The sequence below is a fragment of the Protopterus annectens genome, chromosome 3.part1, assembly GCF_019279795.1.
Source record: "Protopterus annectens isolate FY-2018-M chromosome 3.part1, PAN1.0, whole genome shotgun sequence".
In the NCBI taxonomy this organism is placed as follows: Eukaryota; Metazoa; Chordata; order Ceratodontiformes; family Protopteridae; genus Protopterus; species Protopterus annectens.
The window spans coordinates 1,742,219,811-1,742,241,820 of record NC_056732.1 but is presented as its reverse complement, the minus strand read 5'-3'; the positions used below and the strand labels follow the sequence as shown (position 1 = coordinate 1,742,241,820).

The 22,010-nt window shown below is 39.4% G+C and overlaps 1 protein-coding gene across 1 annotated transcript in view; it reads right to left on the bottom strand.

Moving 5' to 3' along the window:
• The window catches only part of ARHGEF37 (Rho guanine nucleotide exchange factor 37), a 1,079,989-nt gene that overhangs the window by 1,028,083 nt on the left and 29,896 nt on the right, over positions 1-22,010 (bottom strand). The gene's annotated exons all lie outside the window — the stretch shown is intronic.

Here is a 22,010-nt window from a genome sequence, read left to right as displayed (position 1 = left end):
TGCAAAAAGAGTTACTGTGGTATGTGGCACTTTTTTCTGTATTTGCATCTCGACTAGGTGGCATGCAATTAATTATATTTTGTTAACATTTTATTTTCACTGCGCATCTGATGGGCATTTTTATACTCTGAGTGTAGCAGATGTGAGTGGCTTCAGTGCAATTGCCTTTTATTACAATATGCCGAAAGCACTGTCTTCCATTACTCAAGGAGAAGATATTATTCCAATGGGACTTTTCACTTTTCTCCACTGTTGTGAAAGTTGGAGTTGTTATATATAAGTAAAGGGTTGTTGGGGACCAAGCCACCACAAGAGGGGGCAGGGTATTGTCCTCAACAGAAAATAATTATTTTGTACTTTTTTCATTTCTGAGTTATACTTCTTAATATAAAAAATGATAATGTTTAACATTTTAGGATGAGTAAACAGAATAGTAACAGAATAGTAAAGACGATCAAATACGTTTCGCCCTGGTAACTACATATTTTGTCAGTGAAACGTCATTGTCCATGTTGGTGTGAATGACCTGAGATGTACCTCCCTGGACTACATGAAAAGAGACATGGACGAGCTCTCCAGTCTTGTAGCCCAGGCAGGTATGACCCTAGCCATGAGTAGCAGCCTGCCACCACCCAGAATAATACCGCAGTACAAGGACAAAATGATTGACTTCAACAATTGGCTAAGCTTCTGGTGTCATTCTAAGGGGATCCAATAACTGTCTGCCTGGGACGACATGGTCAACAGACCATGATGCTTTGCCAAAGATGGCCTAAACCTGTCACCCCTGGGATTCCGGATACTGGCTAAGGGTCCTGCCACCCCTATAGTGCCTTTTTTAGGCAAGGTTCAAATGAGAAATTCACCACTGTAACAGGAACAGGCAAGCAAAAACTGAGGGTAATGCTACTCAATGCTAGAAGTCTAAATCTCAAAATGCACTCACTCGAGGCACTCGTTAAAATGGAGAACATTGATATCTGTGCAGTGACTGAGACCTGGTTCAAGGCTCTAGAGAGCACCCCTGCATTACCAGGCTATAACTCATACCACATTTTTCGGCCATATAACCTGGACCAGAACACCAAAGGCGGAGGTGTGTCCATATTCATTAAGGATATCTACACCTTCAGGCTAGTTGTGCAGCATAATGCATCCAAGATTATCCAAGTGCAACTAACTCTGAGCAAAACTGCAATCCATATTGTAGCTTGCTACAGATGCCCCACCATGCCCGAAGATTCCCACTCCTCTTTTTTTGATATACTGGAAAATATTAGGGTTCAATCAAACACCCTAATAATGGGTAATTTCAACTACCCCACCATTAACTGGGAAAACTACTTATGTACCAACTCCTTCACTCAACGCATTCTGGAATTCATAAATTCCAATGCCCTGTATCAACTTATCCACACCCCCACCAGGGGCAACAATATCCTAGACCTAATCATTATCAACTTGAGTGACCGGTGTTCCACACTTGAAGTCAACTCCTCGTTGGTCAGATCCGATCATAAGCTAATCACCCTAGATATCCACATCCCACCCCCACCCACACTTAAGGAAACCACAGTAAAAAATTTCTCCAAAGCCAACTTCATGATTCTTAAGACAGAAGTGGCGAACTTCATCACACCCATGCAGATGGACAATACAGTTACGACTGCTGAATCCTACACAAATGCACTCTATAAGCACTTACACGAATGCATGGATTGTGCTATCCCAAACAGAACCAAGACGCTATCCTCCAAAAAAAGGAAGCCAATCTGGTGGTCCCCTGCCATAAACAAACTCTACAACAGAAGAAAGAAATTGTTCTAAAAGAGAGTAAAATCTCATGAGTGGAGGAGCTCCCTGGTCAGCCTCAGTAAGAAGCTGAGATCCCTTATAAGATCCTCCAAAGCTTGCTATGAAAACAAAATTGCCACTGATTCTAAGGGTAACCACAAAGCATTCTATAGTTATGTCAAGAATCTCAATGGCAACACCCAGATCTGCTCTGAGTTACACCACAATGGCACAAAAATTACAGAACCAACTGATATTCCCAACATCCTGGCAGATAGGTTCAGGGATAACTATACCCCCCCCCAACCCCTAAAGGGCCCATATCTAAACAGGAAGAATGCACAGTCCCTGTAATCACATCTATGCAGGTAAAAGCTGCACTCTCTAAAACCAAAAACACAGCATCCATAGGACCGGACAACATCCCAAGCTGCATTTTACATGAACTTCAGAACGAACTGGCTCCCCACCTAAGCACCATGTTCAGTCATAGTTTCACGTCAGACTTTCTGTCCACTGAATGGCGCACAGCAACAGTTATCCCACTCCACAAAGGGGTAGCCACCACTGATCCTGGGAACTATTGCCCTATTAGCCTGATGAGTCTGGTTTGCAAGGCCAAGGAACGTATCATCATGGAACTCATAAACAAAGACATTGGTAACCTCCAAACTCTGGACCCCACCTAGTTCAGGTTTCTGAAAGGCAGATCATGCCTTCTGAACCTGATCGACTTCTTTGAGGTAGTCACCAAAGCCGTAGACGAGGGTAAGGTGGTTCACACAGCCTATCTTGACCTCGCCAAGGCTTTCGACTCCATCCCCCATTCTGGAATTATAGCTAAACTCACTAAACTAGGTATAAATCCCTACGTCACAAAATGGGTTGCCAACTGGCTCACTGACAGAACCCGCACTGTAAAAGTTGCAGACTCCAAATCTGACTTCAAACCAGTGACAAGTAGAGTACAACAGGGTTCAGTCCTGAGACCTCTCCTGTTTGCTATCTACTTCTCTGAAGTACAGGCTAACACAGAAGGCCTCTGGCTAACTAAGTTCATAGATGACTGCAAACTAGGAGCCATAGTCGAGTCTCCAAATGATGTGGACATCCTACAGAAAGGCTTCACTGAGACAGATGCCTGGTGACAGAGGCATGGCATCAAACTTAATGCCAAAAAGTGCTTTGTCATCCCCTTTGGTAAAAACTCTGTACCCATGAACTACCACATAAACGGCAATCTACCTAACGCCAGATGTGTGATAAGACACCTTGGGACCCAGGTGGACAGTAGTCTCTCCTTTGATAATCACATTGCCACAGTAGTCAGGAAATTCTTCTATGTGGCACACCTCATCACAAAAGGGTTCTCATCCAGGAAAAAAGAGGTCATTGTTCCTTTCTACTCATAGGTTCATAGGTTCATAGGTTTATACTAGGCTATCTGCCCTAAGGCATTTATAAGCCTAGCCCAAAGTTTTGTGGCTTACGCCACCCCTTATATGAAAAAATACTGTGCCCATTAGTTTGTTGTGCCTCTGTCCAGCAGTGACACAGAGATGATTCCCGGGGTACACCTACGATCTCCCATCCACAGGTCAAGATTTCTCTTGAACAGAGCCAGCGAGGTGCTCTGCCTCACATGGACTGGGATTTTATTCCACAGCATAGGAGTCTCTGGTGATAAATCTATCCCTCCAGCATGTCCTATTTATATCCGTGCTAAGGTTTAAGTCGTTTGCTCTAGTGGTTTTGGTGGATTTAGATTTTTTGAGGTGGAGCATGTCCATTAATTCCGGGTTGGACATGGCCTTGTATGTCAGGCACATGTCACCTCTGAGCAGACAGTATGCGACTGAATAGAGCTGGAGTTTCTTCAATCTGGCAGCATATGACAGATTTTGGAGTCCCTTTATCCTTTTGGTGAGGAACTTTTGGGGTCTCTCCAATTGCTGCAGATGTCGGGTGAGATACATCCCGAATGGGGCATTGTACTCGATCATTGGTCTGATAAGTGAAGAGTACAGGGGAACAATGACCTCACTAGATCACTGGATGTGAATCCCTTCATGATCAGGTGGGCAATGTAGAAGGTCTTTCTAACCACTTTGGCAACGTGAGTGTCAAAAGAAAGGCCACTGTCAACCTGGGTCCCCAGGTCCCTGATAACCTCTTCTGTGCTTAGTGGATTGCCACCTATATGGTAGCTTGGGGTTACCTTGTTTTTCCCGAAGGGTATGACTATACATTTTTTGGCGTTTAACTTCAGGCCATGGCTCTGGCACCAGCTATCTGTTTCCGTGAGTCGGCACTCATTAGACCCAATATAGAGTATAATGCCCCTTTTGGAATGTACCTCACAAGACATCTGCAGCAGCTGGAAAGGCCACAGAAGTACCTCACAAAGAGGATTACTGGCCTCAAACAGATGCCTTAGACTGACTGTCTCAAAAAAATCCAGATTTATTCTGTAGCATATCGCCTACTCTGAGGAGATCTCTGCCTAACATATAAAGCTATGTTAAACCCAGAGCTGTTGGACATGCTACAACTAAAGAAATCCAAATCCCTCTGAGCTACATGCTCTAGGGACATAAACCTTGTCACCACAATAAACAGGACATGCTGGAGGGATAGAGTCCTGTCCCAGAGACTTCCCATACTCTGGAACAAGCTACCCATCTATGTCAAGCAAAGCTCCTCATTAGCACTCTTCAAGAAAAATCTTGATGAGTGGATGGGAAATAGGAAATACACCCTGGGGATCATGTCTGTGGCTCTGCTCAACAGGGGCACAGGAAATTAACTTTCTTGGGTAGCATAAGCCAGGGAACCTTGTTGGCTAGGCTTACGTAGGCCCTTTGGTTGATAGCCTAGTACCTACCTATGACCCTATGAACCTATAAAATGTAATGAAAGTAACACATGCTATATGATTATTCTGTCAGAAAGGCATCAACAGACTCTTTAAGTCTGTGGTATGCTGCCCTATCTCAGTCACATTTTTTTATTAACTGTTTGGTAATTTAATGTTAGCTGTTGTTCTTAGTAACATATCTCCTCAGCTAACCTACTATTTAACTTGCCATCCTGTATATGAAATAATACTCTTGCATTCCCATTTTAAGGCATTTCCATCAGCTATTTATACCCTGTACTGCCATACCTTCTCTTATGCTTTAGCTCTTTCAAAGTTCCCTTCAGTGTTTTATGAGTCAACATCATATTCCTCTTCTCCAACATGAACATGCCCTACCGCTGCAAGTTTCATTCATATGACACCTTGCCCAGTCACTTTATCAGTTTCCTAACCTACTTTGCACTTTCTCCAGCACTTACATTTTTTAAGTCTTCTCTCCAAAAATGTAAACATTATTCCAAGTACAACCTCCTCAAAGCTTTGCATGATGGGGTACGATTTCACTATCCCTAGATTCTGCTCCTCAAGCCGCCCATAGGTTTGCTTACTTACTTTGGTCCAGGAGATGCATTTTACAAATGATAATGATCCTGGGTCCTTTTTTCATGAATGTTTGTCAATACCTTCCCATTCTGTATGCTTTGCTTTAAGCTTATGATAGCCAAAGTGCATCATTTTGCACTTTCCTGCACTGCAACTCAGCTGCCTTTTCTCTGTCAACTCCATCAGCCTCACTTAAACACTTCTCAAAACTTGTCCACCATCCCTCATTCTTGTCCTGTCCTTGGTATTTATTTAATTTATTTTTATTTTACATAGTTTGACTGAGCATGTGAGCTCCTTTTCAGAGGTCCGGGGAGAAAAGTTCCACATGTCAATAAAATGGGAGCATGCAAGCACCATATCCCAATCAAAAATCAAGTTATACCACCAGGTTACAATATATGAAGACTAGACTGTACCACCAGGAAGGGTGGAGGGGTAGCTGTACTATATAAAACCATGCTAGGGATGACCAATGATGCCCCACAGTCATCAGAAGTTGAAAAGGCTGAAATAATTATGACTAAGCTGCATATTAATAAAAACAAATGTATAAATATTGTGTGTGTCTACATTCCCCCAGGTAATACCATAAAAATTCTGGAAGATTTACTATGCTGGCTGTCAAGTAACTACCCCCAAGAAACCATTGTTCTTGGTGACTTGAACATAGACTGGAACACTTTTTCCTCAGAACCCCCTATACATCATGTAAACCTATATGGATTCACTCAGGTTATAACCTCTCCCACTAGGATAAGTAAACCCAACAATAAAGAAAGTACCCTAGAATGGGTATTAGTTAACAGTCATCCCCACATGTACAAAGCTGGGACAATGCCTGATGATATAAGTGATCACTTTCTAACCTATATAATCAGGCAAAAGGCTGATATCCCCAACCAACCCACTTATAAAACAATTAGGAACAATAAAAACTTTAACCCTACTAATTTCCAAAATGAACTCAAACTATGTAATTGGCCCTTACTTAAACACCTCCCAATAGAAGAAGCTGTAAAATACTTTAATAGCAAATTCCTAGCCATCCTTGATACCTACGCACCAGCATGTTCTATTAGAATTAAAACAAAAGCTGCCCCATGGCTGTCAGTTGAAACCAGACAAAAAATCTCACTTAGAAACAAGGCTTGGGCATCTTGGCGGACCACAAAAGCCTCTACAGATCAATTTATATATAGACAGCTAAGGAATGATACAAAAAAATCTGTTATTACTGACAAAAAAAACTATTATTGCCATCTACAAGAGAAACACCAAAACAAACCACAAAAGTTTTGGACAGGCATAAATAAGCTTCTCCATCCAGGACAATCCACCACCCCTACCCCCTCAACTACTAACCAAAATCCTCCAGCAGAGGTTGCCAATACCTTTATCAGCTTCTTCACTGAAACTATCCAACATCTAGCTAGTCAGTTATCCACTAGTTGCCTAAACCTAATTATTACTATACCCAGTTCTCAACCCACATTTAACTTTCAACCAGTCTCCACATCATTTATCCAAACACTAATTAAGAAACTAAAACCTACTACCTTATCTGCAGATCTCCTCCCTGCAGAGTATTTACAAAAAGCAGCCAATGCTGTAGCTTACCTGATCTCTATCCTGATCAATCGAACTCTTTCTGAAGCCTTCATTCCCTCCATCTGGAAGATATCCTATGTAATCCCGCTCCATAAAGGGGGTACCTTCACTGAACTCTCTAATTACAGACCCATAGCTATTCTGTCACCACTAGCCAAAATTATGGAGAAATGCATCCATAAACAAATTCTGAACTATCTTATCACAAACATTTTTCTAACAAACTCTCAACATGGTTTTAGACCACACCGTAGTACCACCACTGCCCTTCTCTCCTTCTCTAATGTCATAAATCAAAACCGAAATAATAATAAACTTCCCTCAGCCCTCTTTCTAGAGCTTTCCAAGGCCTTTGACATGGTAAACCATCACTTACTTATACAAAACTAGAAGCCATTTCCCTAGACACCTAGGCAATCAAATGTTTCCAATCTTATCTGAGTGGTAGACAACAGGCAGTCCTCTGGAAGGACTACCTGTCTATCTTTCAACCTATAAACCTCAGAGTACAGCAGAGCTCCATTTTAGGACCCTTAATATTTTCTATATTTATTAATGACCTGCACAAGGTCATCCCCAATGCAACCTATATTCAATATGCGGATGATTCGACTCTTATATGCTCGGCCACCTCCCCAACAGAGCTGCAGACTTTATCCCAAAATGCTTTTAATACAGTTGAAAATTGGCTTCTTAATCTACATCTCTTATTAAATCCAAACAAAACTAAACTGCTGCTGTTCTCCCCAACTCATAGATCCACCATACCAACCTTTACCATAAAATCTAACAACAGTACCAATATTTCTCCAGATCCCTCTACCAAGCTACTAGGTATAATAGTTGACAATAATCTTCAGTTTGACTTGCATATTAACCATACAATTAAAGCAGTCAATAAAAAAGTGGCTCACTATACAAGATTAAACCCGTCCTAATTCCCCTAGCTAGGACTGTTATTGCCCGTACACACCTACTCTCCACCCTCCTCTATCCCGCCCCCTTATTCACAGACTTGAGTAAAATCAACCTGAACAAACTCTCAAGCTACTATAATCACATTGCTAGATTTGCCACTGATACAACCAACAGAACACACCACTGTCTTAGCCTTAATTTTTTTTTTCAATGAATTTTTTCAATTAGTTCAATTAATCTTCTAGGGTGGCTTGAGTTACCTAACCTACTTTAGGTCAACCAACTAGTAGTTGCCCAAAAGATTCTCTACCAATCCAAAAATATGCCTGTACTTAATAACCTCATCACCCACTACCATAACCTCAAGACATTTAGATCAGCCAACAAAATTAGTTCACACTTTCAAAACTAACAACTCAGCTGGGGAATCTTTGTTTGCCAACTCTGTTGGCAAATCATGGAATTCACTTCCTGCTGACCTAACTTCAGAACTCTTGTTGTCTCAATTCAAGAAAAGTCTTATACAATACTTTAGAACACAATGGCTATGTCCTTGCTCTACTCCCAACTTACTTCTTCCCCCTCAACTGCATGCCTAACAAGGACTTCTTGCCACAATGAGACTGTATCTTAATTATAAGTTAATATTTTAACAGCTCTATATTAACTTTATGTGACTGAGCAATGTTTTTATCCTTTTAATGTATGTACAACTGCATGGCAACTGTATAACATGATATACATGTATATATAAATAGTTTTTGTATGTATGTATGTATGCATGTATGTATGTATGGAGCTTTTCTCCCCAGGCCTCCGCTGAAAAATGACATGAATCCAGTCAGACTATCCCGCTCAGTAAATGTAAAATAAAATAAATAAATTGTAATAACCTACATATGTAACATAACATTCCTTTCAAGTAATTACTTATTTGCAGTACAAAAAGCATACATATTTACATGACTTTCTTTTCATGCTACACGTAATCACTTAAGAGAAAGTTGTGCTGGTATCATCAGTAAAAAAATAAACATGCTATTGGCCATAGATATATTAAACAGCAATGGCCCCAGAAATAACTGACATCACATCCCTACACTGCTGACTTCTCCTTTCAGTTTATCCCTATTACCTTTGTTTCCTTATGGATAACTAGGTTTTGATCTAACAAACAAAAATTTCTAATGAGATGCAAGCACAACAGGAGGTTCGGACCATGGTTTTAATTAAGCCCTTTCATTTATTTATTCCATATAAAAACTTCTTCACAATTAAAACCACTTTGCCACACCAAGATTTAAAGATGGTACCAATAAAATCACATGATCACCAGAAACCAATCATTTAACCCTTAGCTAAATGGTTAAACTTCTTAAAGTAACAATGTTAAAAAATACCTACAAAGATTTCTGTGTTTTAGACCATTTATTGAATTCACTGGTACAAAAGTCTAAAGTTTATTTAAGAGACTCATGGCACCTTTTGGAATTAAGTGAAATCAACATAAAGGAAAATTGATGTGCCTTCATCTCTATGAATGTTGTCTCTTTATACACCAGCATCCAGCAAGACATTTACACTTGTATAGATTTTGTGAGAAGTTATTTAACCAGGTTTACTGACTTTGAAAATAGCTTTATCAACACAATTTGTGTACTGCTTGAGGCTGTATTACATAACAGCTTCTTTGTGTTCAAAGGCAAACATTTTAAACAAAAAAAAACAGGAGTTGCAATGGGGGCAAGAGTAGTCCCCGTGTTTGCAAACGTGGTGATGGCATGATGAGAACAGGCACATTTTAAGTCCCACTTTTCGTTTGAAAATGTTGTGTTTTACAGAAGGTTTATCGATTATTTAGTTTTATTGTGGAAAGGTATGGAGAATGAATTTAACCAGTTGTTTCAATTTGTAAACCTTAGTACCACTTTTTTAAAATTCATTTATTTAAGTGGTTTTGGAAAATTAATTTTCTAAACATCACTGTTTCTCTAGAAGAGGGAAGTGAAAGGTTTGTGAGTAAGATTTTTAGAAAAGACCCTTTTGTAAATCATTATTTACACAGGAAGAGTCAACATCCCTTTCACTTGAAGAAAGGGGTGGTTAAGAGCCAATTTATTAGGTAAGTAGGCTTAACAGTGATGAGGATACATTTGTGAAGGAAGCTGAACATTTAAAATGTATTTTTCTCAAAAATGGTTATGACACCAACTGGTTATCCAACATTATTAGAGAAGTCAACCTACTGAGGTTAGACAAAGCTAAACCCATATTAAATAAAAGTTTGCATGAGACATCTGCAGTTATTAAGGATGGATTTGTTTCAAATCTTTCCTCTAACACATGGTACAGGGGTGCATTCCCACTCCCTATTCCTTTTCCATGTCTTTGATAAGGAATACTTTAAAAGACAATTGGGAAGATTATTTTTGATAATTGGGAGCTGGTTAAAGTGCTTAGAGAGTGCCTGTCCTTTACCTATAAGAGAATTAATAATGTAAAATCCATTTTAGAAAATCCCTCTTACCACATCTTTAGGAACACATGGCAATTCAGGGACGTACAAAAGTGCAAGATGTAAACATTGTAGATTTATCAGTAACACCTCTAGTGTATACGTGAAAACACTAGATTTAACTTTATGGGCTAAGGGCAGATATCACTGTAATTCACATGGTGCTGTTTATTTAGCTATCTGTGATTCCTGCCCAGGGTACTAAAAGAGCAAAATGATTAGAAAACTATCAAGACAAACTTATGAGCACACCCTAGGGATTAAAATAAAGATGTAAGTAATTCACTAGCCAAACATTCCTTAAATTGTTCAGACATTAGGAAATTTTATTTTTTTGTTTTGTTTTACATGCTGTCAGTCTCAAAGATACCTTGGGGAATCATAATGTTGTACTTGAATGCCACAAAACACAGTTGCAGATGAGGTTGCATGCAGACAAAATACCAAGGTTAAATGAGTCTATTAATATTAAATGTTTCTTGCTACCACAAAAGTTTTAAATGCTTAAAACACTTTGGAAGGTAATATATTTGTTGATTCAACATTTCTAGTGCCAAATCTTTTTGTATCTTTTTCAATGCTGTTGTTGTTGTTGTTTGTCTTTTGGCTTTTCCCGGTTAGGGGTCGCCACAGCGGAACTCTGGTCCGCTAATGATTGGCAGTTGTTCTTTTTATGGTGTCGAGTTGCCAGCCCGATGCCCAAACTTCAACAAAGGCATGCCCATTCAATCTTTTTCAATATTGTTGCAAATTTTTGTATGTATTTTTTAACATTGTTACTTTATGAAGTTTAACCATTAGTTAAGGGTTAAATGATTGGTTTCTGATGATCATGTGATTTTATTGGCACCAGTTTTAAATCTTGGTGTGCAAAGTGGTTTTAGTTCTGAAGAAGTTTTTATTTGGAATAAAAGAACAAACGCGCTTAATTAAAACCAGTCGCCAAGCCTCCTGTTGTGCTTGCATCACAGTAGAACTTTTTGTTTGTTTAATTGTTCAGTGTTCTGCACCATGGTTCATTGTTTCATAGGTTTTGATCTACCTATTATATCCAGGCCTGTTCCAATTCCTCCAATTTTTATATCAGTCTTATTAGTCTAATTATGTCAAAGAAATTGTACATTTTAGGAATACCACATTCACTGACGTTCTTCTGTCAAGTTCTGCTGTTATCAGTCATACAACTGATATGATCTCCCTTTGGGAAACCCATGATAGGTCTCCCACAATAGCCAATTTTGACAGACATTTAGCCAGACTAATTTAGATATAATTTTATTTATTCATTTTTTTTACCATAGGGTTGATGTAAAGCTTACTGACTTAAAATTCCTTGGATCCTGCCTTACATAAAGTTTCTACTAATACATTTCACCAAACCAGTGGAATCTCTCCAGAACAAGCAAACATGTTGTCATTGTGGTTATTGGAGCATCCATTATTTCCCACACCACTTTCGGCACTGTAGGTAATAATTCATACAGTCTGTGCAAGCTAACCCCTCTTAGTCCTACCCTACTGTTATCCTCCTATTTCCATAGTTCTGTCATATTCCCAATCATCCCTGTCTGGTGCACGGAAAGGCCTTCCAAAATTTGACCCCTCACTCTTACAAGAACATGTTCATTGCTTCAGCCCACTTAGTTTGATCCTCACCACCACCCCAACTTTCTCCAGCACTCTTATTACTTGATTTTTCACCTATCTGGAAAACCTGTATGTTTCCTTAACCCCCTCCATGTGGCATTCCCTTCTTCCACTTTGGCCTTCATCACTGTACTAGTTGCATTGTTCCTTGCTTCTCCACACATCATTTTACTGTCTTATCCCATCACTTTTTAAGTATCCTCTCCTCTAAGATCTTATCATACTTAGTACAATACTGCTCATTCAAATAGACTGTCTCTTCTGATTGTCCTCTTTATAGTACCGTCATTTATTCCATCCAATATTAGTTTGTAATGCAACTCCAGTGCTTGTCACTGAGCATTTTACATACCATCAAGTTATGAAACCCTTAACCCTACCAATTATCATCTTATATCTACCAGCTTGAGTTCCAAAATATCCAGTCTGAAATCATTATTTTTTCCTGCTGTTATAGTGAACCATTCTGATTACTATATTCAAGACATTAGTTCTCCCATACCATTTGATTAATTATGATCACATCCAAAAAGATCTTCACTAAGGCCTCTTTCCAAGCAAATGCCTTTATAACATATGAGACTTGTATCTTTCCTGATAAATTCATAGATTAGTACTAAGCTAACTGCCCTTGTGAGTCATTTTAAGCTTAGCCAATTATCCCTTGTGAGACTCAAACCCTGCACCTTGTGTTTGTAAGGCAAACACCTTAACAATTAGGCCACCCTCCCAATTCCATCATCATTTTCTTTGTTTGATTCTCAATTTTAATTTAAGGTCTTTCTCTTCAACAGCATCTAGTTGATTTGCATATTATTCCACCCCACCACTGCTTTGCTCTCTTTATGGCAACTTCTTCTAACATCATATCGATTCTGTCAATGTCTTTTGCTTTCTCATTACTCAATGTTCATCCTTCCATCCATCCACAACCCCTTTTCTCATTTTACATATGGGGTCAGGGGTCACTTCAGCAGTGACAGTCATCTAGAGCCAAGGATCACACTGCTGGATAGCTTGCCCTGCAGCAGTCATCCAACAAGAATTCAGTTTTTGTTTCATGTAGTTTACCACTCTTCCAGTCATATACCTTCTCCTTCTTCTGTATGGCTGGTACCTTGTAAGATCTTTTTGGATGTGATCATAACTGTCTGGCAGTTACCACAAAGGGTTAAACATGTGAGTTATAGCTCCTGCGGTACAAGATTTAATTTCCTCAGCCCTTATTTGCCTGCTGCGTAAACTGGAGCAAGTCACTTAACCAGATATTGCTCCTGATTCACTCTTGAAAAGCAGCTGAGTATCAACAGGGCCTACCTGGTTAACAAATAGCTAGTAGTAGTAGTAGTAGTACGTGTTAAGCATATTTGCTACATTCTGCATTCTTGCATTATTTTTGAAGTTTCTTTCCTAATACTGCCTGCGAGTCACTTATTTCCTTTCCTAGGCTCCTTGTATTGTAGACCATAAAATTTCCTCTTAATTGTCTTTCAAACTCCATTAATGTTATGGTGCTTAGTCTTCATATTCTTAAACACCCTCCCCCATTCAATTTGGATGTTTGTCTTCTGTTACCATTTTCTGTCTGTATATGTTTTTATTTAATACTTACAAAGTATACCACTGTGCTATGTGCAGGACCCAACATGAGAATAACAAACATGATATGGGAGCACCTTCAATCTGAAGACTTTGCTGGTTAAATACAAGCAAGATTACATCTTATTCAAAACAGCACAATTTAAGTAAGCAAAAAGATTACAAAACTGTATGACTGAGAATACCAACACAAAAGGTTAGATGCCAAAACATAGCTGAGACCTTGCTGGCTTGATGGCTCATTGGAATAAAACCCAGAGTGAGACTCAGTCATCCCAGGATTGACTAGTGACACAAGCATGAGAAGAGTGGGCTGAGATGGGTAAAAGAAACTGATGGCTTGCTTGTCCCTAGGGTTAATGGGGTGGTCCATTCAACTAAAGTGCTGACACCTACTGGAAAATGACTGTATAGCACCCAGCATCTCTGCCAGGGATGTGTGCTTAATGACTCTGTCAAGCTGTGTTCACAGTAGCCTTCATCATAAATTTGTGGAAGTACACCAACACTTTGGAGAAGAAGATGTATATCTGTGGCTCTGGTGCTTTTGCATGTCAGTAATCAGGGAACTATTAGGCCATAAAGTACAAAAATATACCACCCCCACTAGATGACAGTTGGGTTCCCTGACTTTGGCTGCCCCACGCTTCCAGGCATTAGCAGCTGTTGCAGCCTTTCTGAAATGGTGGCATTAAATACTTTCTAACAGATACCATACTGAATTTTTTCCCATTTTTCTTCTATTTTAGTATGAACATGGAAACAATTCTTTTTTTGTTCCGCTTCTGTTTCATTCTTTATGGTTACCCTAATGCCCTGCCCATCAACTAGTCTACTAGTGTCTCTTACAGTCCCTAGTTTATATTCTAAGGCTGGGTCCAGCAGAGAACATAAGGGTGTTGTGGGGATTCATGCTATTGACTGATTCCATTGGAGATTTTTTTCATTCATGACTTACCCCTTGGTCCCCCCTTCCCCACATTTACCTGTTTTACATCTGGGGCACCTCCACTCTATGGACCATGCCTCTCCAGAGGGAATGCCTAGATTAATGTCCTTCACCTAGAATGGGCACATCCATTCCTCCCTACCAGTGCCTTAGATGCCTAAACTGCTGATCAAACCAAGGTTACCTAGGACTTAGTTAGGGTTTTATTACACCACAGTGATGGTAATAACATGGAAAGAGCTCTTAGGAGTAAATAGGACAATAAACTTATTTCTCATTTATTTATTTATTTACTTATTATGTCTCATTTTTGGGGTTATAGTTAAATGTGTTATTTTTCTATTAAATACCCCATGGATTCTGTTGAAGAAACATGAGAAAAAACAGTAAGACCAAGAATCTGGTTAAACCAGCTAGAAATTAAGCTGTTTCTTAAATCCCCTTCAATAAACTGATACAGGAATTCCCTTAGGGAAATGAGCAAAATATGTCCTGGAAGATACTATACTTGCATATTCATTTCTGAACTGAAGAAGTTTAGCAATGTAATTCCTATCATTTGTTAGCATTCTAGAAAAAGTAGGTTGCCTTCAATCCCCACATCGCTGAAGAAATGAATAGTTATCTGGAGGAGCTAAGTGAAGAAGAAAGGAGTATCCATTGCCAGCACGCTCTCATAGCGGAGGGTGAGGTTGCACATTACCACAGCATTCTTCAGGGGAGATCAGTGAGTGATTGTGTGGTTATGAGAATGTTGATAAATGCTTGGCAATGGGGGGGGGGACTGACAACTCATGCATTGATGTACATGACAACATTACTCACACCACCCCAGCTGGGACTCGTAACTCTGATATGAATATAAGGACATTTTCTTCCTGGAGAGAACAGTCCTCTTGTTCATAGGATCATAGGAAGTTACTAGGCTATTAGACTTGAGGCCCTTACAAGCCTAGCCAAGAATTTAGGCCATGTTCCAACAAGTCACCACCCTATGCCACTGTCCATCAGGGACACAGGTGGAATCTCATGGGTGTATTTTCTGTTCCCCATCCAGTTATCTAGGTTGTGCTTAAAAAGGTTTAATGAGCTACTCTGCTTTATGTGGAGAGGGAGCCTATCCACAAAAGGGAGAGTCTCTGGAACACAAATCTGTCCTGTCAACAAGTCCTATTGATGTCACAGATCAGGCTGAGGTCATGCATGCAGGTTACTCAAGTGGAGCTTGACTTGCAGATATGCAGCAGTCCTAACAGGATGGGGTCTGAGATTGCTTTGTATGCCAGACAGAGGTCACCTCTGAGGAGTCTGTAGGAGACTGAGTAGAGGGACAGGGATTTTAGCCTATCTGTGTAGGGTAGATGTCTGAGGCGCTGGATTCTCCGGGTGAGGAACCTCTGTGGTCTCTCCAGCTGCTGCATGTGCTTTGTGAGGTACATGCCGAAAGGGGCATTGTACTCAATAATGGGTCTTATAAGGGAAGAATACAGGGATGTTATGACCACTTTGTCCCTGGATGAGATACCCTTAATAATGAGGTGGGCCATGTAGAAAGAGTTCCGTACAATGGAGGCAATATGGTAGTCAAAAGTCAGTTTGCTATCAACCTGGGTGCCCAAGTCCCTCACAACTGATTGCATGCTTAGTGCCTTATTATCAATGTGATAATTTGTGGGGATGTCATTTTCCCCAAAAGGGATGATGATGCATTTTTTGGCATTCAGTTTGAGGCCATATTTCTGGCACCAGTCATTTGTTTGGGTGAGACCCTCTTGGAAGATGCCCACATCACTAGGGGAATTGATGACAGCACCCAACTTGTAGTCATCAACAAACCTGGTCAGCCATAGCCCACTAGATTTGACCTGCACCTCTGAGAAGTATATCCCAAACAGCAGAGGCCCCAAGACTGATCCCAGGGGTACACCGCCTGCTACAGGTCTACTACTTGATGTGGCTTTCCCTGTTTTGATTAGGTGGGTTCTATCAGTGAGCTAGTTTGCTACTCATCTGGTAACATATGGATTGATGCCTAGTTGAAACAGTTTATCTATTACACCTGAGTGGGGAAGGGAATAGTATTGCATGGCCTTGGCCAGGTCAAGGTAGGCAGTGTGCACAGTCTTCCCCTCGTCTATGGCCTTGGTGACTTCAGTTCATGTAGGATGCAGCCTGGGATGTTATCGGGTCCCATGGAAGGTGTATTTTTTGCCTTTGAGAGAGCAGTGATGACTTGCTCCCTAGAGATAAGGGTAGGGGGGCAGGTACAGGGGATGTTTTGTTTTACTTAGGAGGGGAACAGAGGAGTGAAGTTTTCACTAAACCCCTCTGCCAGCTTATCTACAGGGTTTCTGTATGTGTTGTCCTTGACCACCAGTTCTGAGCAGATCTAGGTGCTTCCCTTGAGATTGTGGACATATGTGAAGAAAGCCTTATGATTGTTTTTAGTAGATGTGGCCAGTTTGGACTCGAAGTTTGCTTTGGAGGAATTTACTAGTGCTCTTATTTGCTTGTTCAGGCTAAAGAGAGATTACTTCCAGTTAGATACTTGCTCCTTATTGGTCCTGGACAGCATTTTTTTCCTTTTATTATAGTTTATTTATTGTAGATGTCCACCAGACAGGTTTACTCTTCCTTGAGGAGGAGGATTTTGTCCTGTCTGGTATTCCTGATTCCATGCAGCTATATAAATGCTCATATAGTACTTTGGTGTAGGTTTGTACATATGTGCCAGTTCCTGTGGAGGGGGATGGGGCTGTGAAGCTGTTTATTCCTTTCCTCAGGAGGTTGTAATCAGCTTTCGAGAAGTATTTTTTGTCTGACCCTAGCTAGGGGGGAGTCAGGGAAGATGGTGACTTCGAATGTGACTGCCTTGTGGTTGGATCGTACCAGGGATGTTGACACTGTAGGGATGCTGCAGTGGTTGCCCATGTTGGTTAATACCAAGTTCAAGATATTTTCACCTCTTGTGGGGGGTGTCAACCAACTGTTGAAATGGAAATGGGAGGATCTCACCACTCCTAATACAGGGAATTCAATGTGTTAGTTGGATAATCAGTGCTGGTGGTATGGGGCCAAAGAAATAGAAATTAATAGCTATATGGGATAAAAAATAGAGTTACAAATAAAAAGGGGCTTAGATAGTTGTTATACCCTGTTACATGTTCATTTCTCAATGTATTTCATTGGTGGGAGCGAACTCAGTTGCTAAAGGGCTGATTTTGTGTTAAACAGTTTTATGTATTTGCTTTATGTACTTTATATTGACTGGCTTAGTCTTATTGGTTATACACTAGATTCATGTGAGACAAAAAGGGGGTGTTAATATCATGGGGGAAAATTGGCCAGAGCACTGAGCTTCCCATACATTTCCTGTCCCTTGAGGAGACTGAATGAATTAAGATGGTAAGGAGAGAAGGAAATGTCCCAGTCTGAGTCAGAAGCTATAGATACTAAAAATGAAGTTGAATGTTTTATTTAATTTATATGTATGTATTTATTTATTGGATTTGTTGACCGGGAAATTCGAACAGGGCACAGTGTTCCCCTTTCCATTGCAGGGCCAGGGAGAAAAACTCCAAATGATACACACTAGATAAAGTTTATACATAGTTTAGAAAAAAAAACATTTTGCAAGTGTATATATAGTCTAATAAATAGTGTAGAAACAAACAGTATTTTGCAAGTGTATACATAGTCTAGTGGATAACGACATTTTGCAAATGTTTAGACCTGGATTAGAAAATTCATTTAATAGTATTTTGAAAAGTCTGCACAGTAATTTAGTCATTGCAGATAATACAATAAAGCACAGATACAGATTATTGTTTTGAACAAAGGAGTATGATGAGCATAATTTAATATACAGATAAAAAATTCAGTAAACCAGTAGCAATGTATATATGCAGACATACATTTCAGTGGATCAGTAGCATTGTATACTTCAGAAAGCAGTGTCATGATAAAGACAAAAAATAAACAAAGTTGCAGAAATGCATCATCCTTTATGCTTTTTTCTTTTGCTAATCTGCAGCTGGTGTAGTAGACTAAAGACTGAACAGAAAGGAAGGAGGGCTAGAAGTGACTGAAAGTACAATAAAGAAGGGGATGAATGGGAAAGATTATGTAAGGGAATGTAAGAAGGATGAGTGAATGAGAAAGTGGGGGGGCGCAATAGGCAGTTATTTGCAGAGGATAAGAGTACAAAGAAGGGTTATGAGAAAGAGATAAGAGGGAAGTAGTTGAAGGGTAGGAAGAAGTGAGGAATTATGGTTCATTCTAAGAGTATTTATCCAGGGTTAGTGCAACGTCAGAGCCAGTGATTCTGCAGGGGTTACTTTAGCTTCTGTTTAAAATGTCTGCAATGCTCTGTGTTTAGAGACAGCAGTATGATATTCCACGATTTGGTGACATAGTTTGAGAATAGACTGTCATCATCTGTATTGTTGGATTTACTGATGTGGGGGAGCAGTATCTGGCCACCAAATAGTGACAGTTACTATATATGAGGAGGATTGTTTGTTAACCTGGACTACATTAAAACCTACCATTCATTCTGAAGGTCTTGAGTCAGTTTCAGGAAATCTAGGGGTGAAATAATGAAGAGAGTGGCAGCAGAAGTCTGTGAGTAAAAATGCTTTGTAGTTCAATACAGTTTCAGGAACAGAACTACCATGGAAGCCTTTCTGATGCGGCGCGCACATGAAAATTATATCGTAAGATGAGACATTACTGTGTCCACTATAGCATAGGAAGGTGCTGCACTCCTAAGTGTGCAACCCTTCATATGACATGCTAAACCAATGTCCCTTCTGCCTGAGTTGGTGGTAGCTTACAGTAACAGATTGGCATGGATGCAGGGCCGTGCCCTGCCCCATGTTGCTCTTGTACATCCATGGAAAAGAAAATGAACTGCACTGTTCTTTTGTTGATCTCAGAAAAATATACTGCCAAAATGGTACATTTTTCCATTTCAACTTACTTTTGTTTTTTGACTGTTTGAGTGAAAGGTACATCTACTTTGTACTTGAGTTAAGGTGCATATTGGTGACACATTGAGGATTTACTAAGCAAATTACTTTGTGAAAAAAGAATGCACCTTTTCACTCCAGCCTCATCCGAAAGTGCAGAGCTGATCGTTCAGGTTATCCTGTTATTCCATCATTACAGCAACTGCTGCAATTTGCAAGTGACCAACGGATAAACACTGTTCTGTGACCCATGGTATTTTTAATTTTCTGAAAAAGGGCTTGAAAAATATGGCAGCAAAGCAGTGCAGGTGAGAGTACTGCATTTGGCGCTCTATGTTGGGTATGTTTAACTTAACTTTTAAGTATCTTGCAGCTAGTTTCTTCCTTGAATGTAATAGATTTCTAATGTTTAAGTTATTGTCAATTTCTGGTTTCTCCATAGTTTTTAACTCCTGGAGGATGGCTCTTCAGATTTGATTGTATGTTTTACTGCTGTGGGCATTGACACAGTCCAGGATTGTGGTGTATCTGGGGGCAGTAGTGGGAGGCTAAACAGTAAAGGAAATCAGAGTCATTGTGTGGGGCCTGTTCACTATGTGTTTGCAAGAGATCTGTCATATTAAATCAGAAAAAAAAACAAAACAAATGTGGATAATGTGAAATATTTTATGTGTGTATGTTACATAAATATACATAAATAAATATATATGTCATATATAAATATGGTGTGTAAATACTGGGATATGATGTCACATAAAGAAAGCTGTCCCTTCAGAGATTGTAGGGGTGTAGGATTGGGTAGAGGTAGTATTCTTTATGGTGTGTGTTGATGTGCGTGTGAAGAGGGAATTGTTCCTGAAAAAGTGATGCTACAGAACTATGCAGTGGAGTCTTGAAAACTGGGGTTTCCACATTAATCTCCAGTCTATTACCGATGTTGAAGCAAATGTATTGATTGATGTGCTTATACATTTATAGAGTTAAAATGTTCCAGGTTAGAGTATCTGAAAAAAATCATATACACTATTTTTTCTTACTGTATTTTCTAAACTAATAGTGTACATGATTTGCTCCTGTTATCACTGGTCAGTGATGACAGTCACAGATAATGAGTAAGACAGAGAAGAGAAGTCACCATTTTACAGTTGGTATAAACTATCAAAAAGTGCTATTGAGTTAAATAACCACTTCCATGTTATTTCCTTTCAGAAAAGTGTACCGTTATGTCCCTGCTGTTGCTGTAATGTAGTTTCTTCTGTTGTCATATGTTTGTGTGCATATGTATACACACACACACACACACACACACACACACACACACACACACACACACACACACACACACACATTTAGAACAGCTTTCAAAGTTTGTGCACTAAGTGATCAGATGAGGATGTATAGGGTCAGCTTAAAGAACATTCAAAAAATACATTTTTTGCCAGGACCAGGGCAGTCACTTTGGTGGCACTGTACAGTTTTGAGATCTCAGAGGGTACAATCACATCAGATCATTTGCCGCCAGGCACATAATGTATAAAAGGACTTGTACATACATTCCAGCTGATATTCAAACACATACTGCAAGCCTTAAATGATCTTCATTTCATAAACATTCCTCTTTATTTGATAAAGATAAGTAGCACCTCAGGTCTATGCCTTATTGGTAACGTAAATCTTTATGAAGTACAGACCAAGTTTCCATGGACTTTGTGTGTGTGTGTGTGTGTGTGTGTGTGTGTGTGTGTGTGTGTGTGTGTGTGTGTGTGTGTGTGTGTGTGTGGATGAAACACTGTATGCTTCTGGTTATAACCTTTCAGTGTAAATTTTCGGATTTCCCTTATGGAAAGTCCCAATTTCACTTTATAATTACTTCTACTTCTTGATTTTTTAGATAGTTTCTACTTTATTATGAAGCAAATCAACTTAAAAAGTGCAAAAAATTTATATTACAACATTTGTCATCCTCTTACCAAACTAATTTTGGACAAAGCCAAAGTAACAAGGGAAGGAAGATATCAAATTAAGCAACAGATTTTAAATATTGCTCTTCTAAACTTGGAAAGTCGTTATCATGCATTTTCTGAAGGATATGAATCTGTAGCTCAAAAGACTGATTATTTAATGATTTTTTCAGTCCTCAATGACTTATCAGAAAATGGCAATTTTTTCAGTGACAGACCAAAAATATGAGACAAAAATCTGTACATTCTACAACATTCTAGACATTTGAGAGATATGAATCACAACATACTGTTACAATATAATAAGAATAATATAATTTTGATACCAACTTTTTTGGGGGAGGGTAGCATAGTATAGATAACTAAAGCTAACTACTTGCCAGACATAGCAACTACTGATAACATTAAAGGAAGCATTAGGTCTTTTGCGAGATGTGTATATTATATTTGTTTTTGGGGTGGGTACAGGAAATGTATGGCAATACTGTAGTATTTAAAGCATGCCGTATATAAGAATTTGCTCCCATTAATTTATGGAAGAAAAAATGGATATGCCCTGTTAGTCCACTAACAGAAAGTGCAA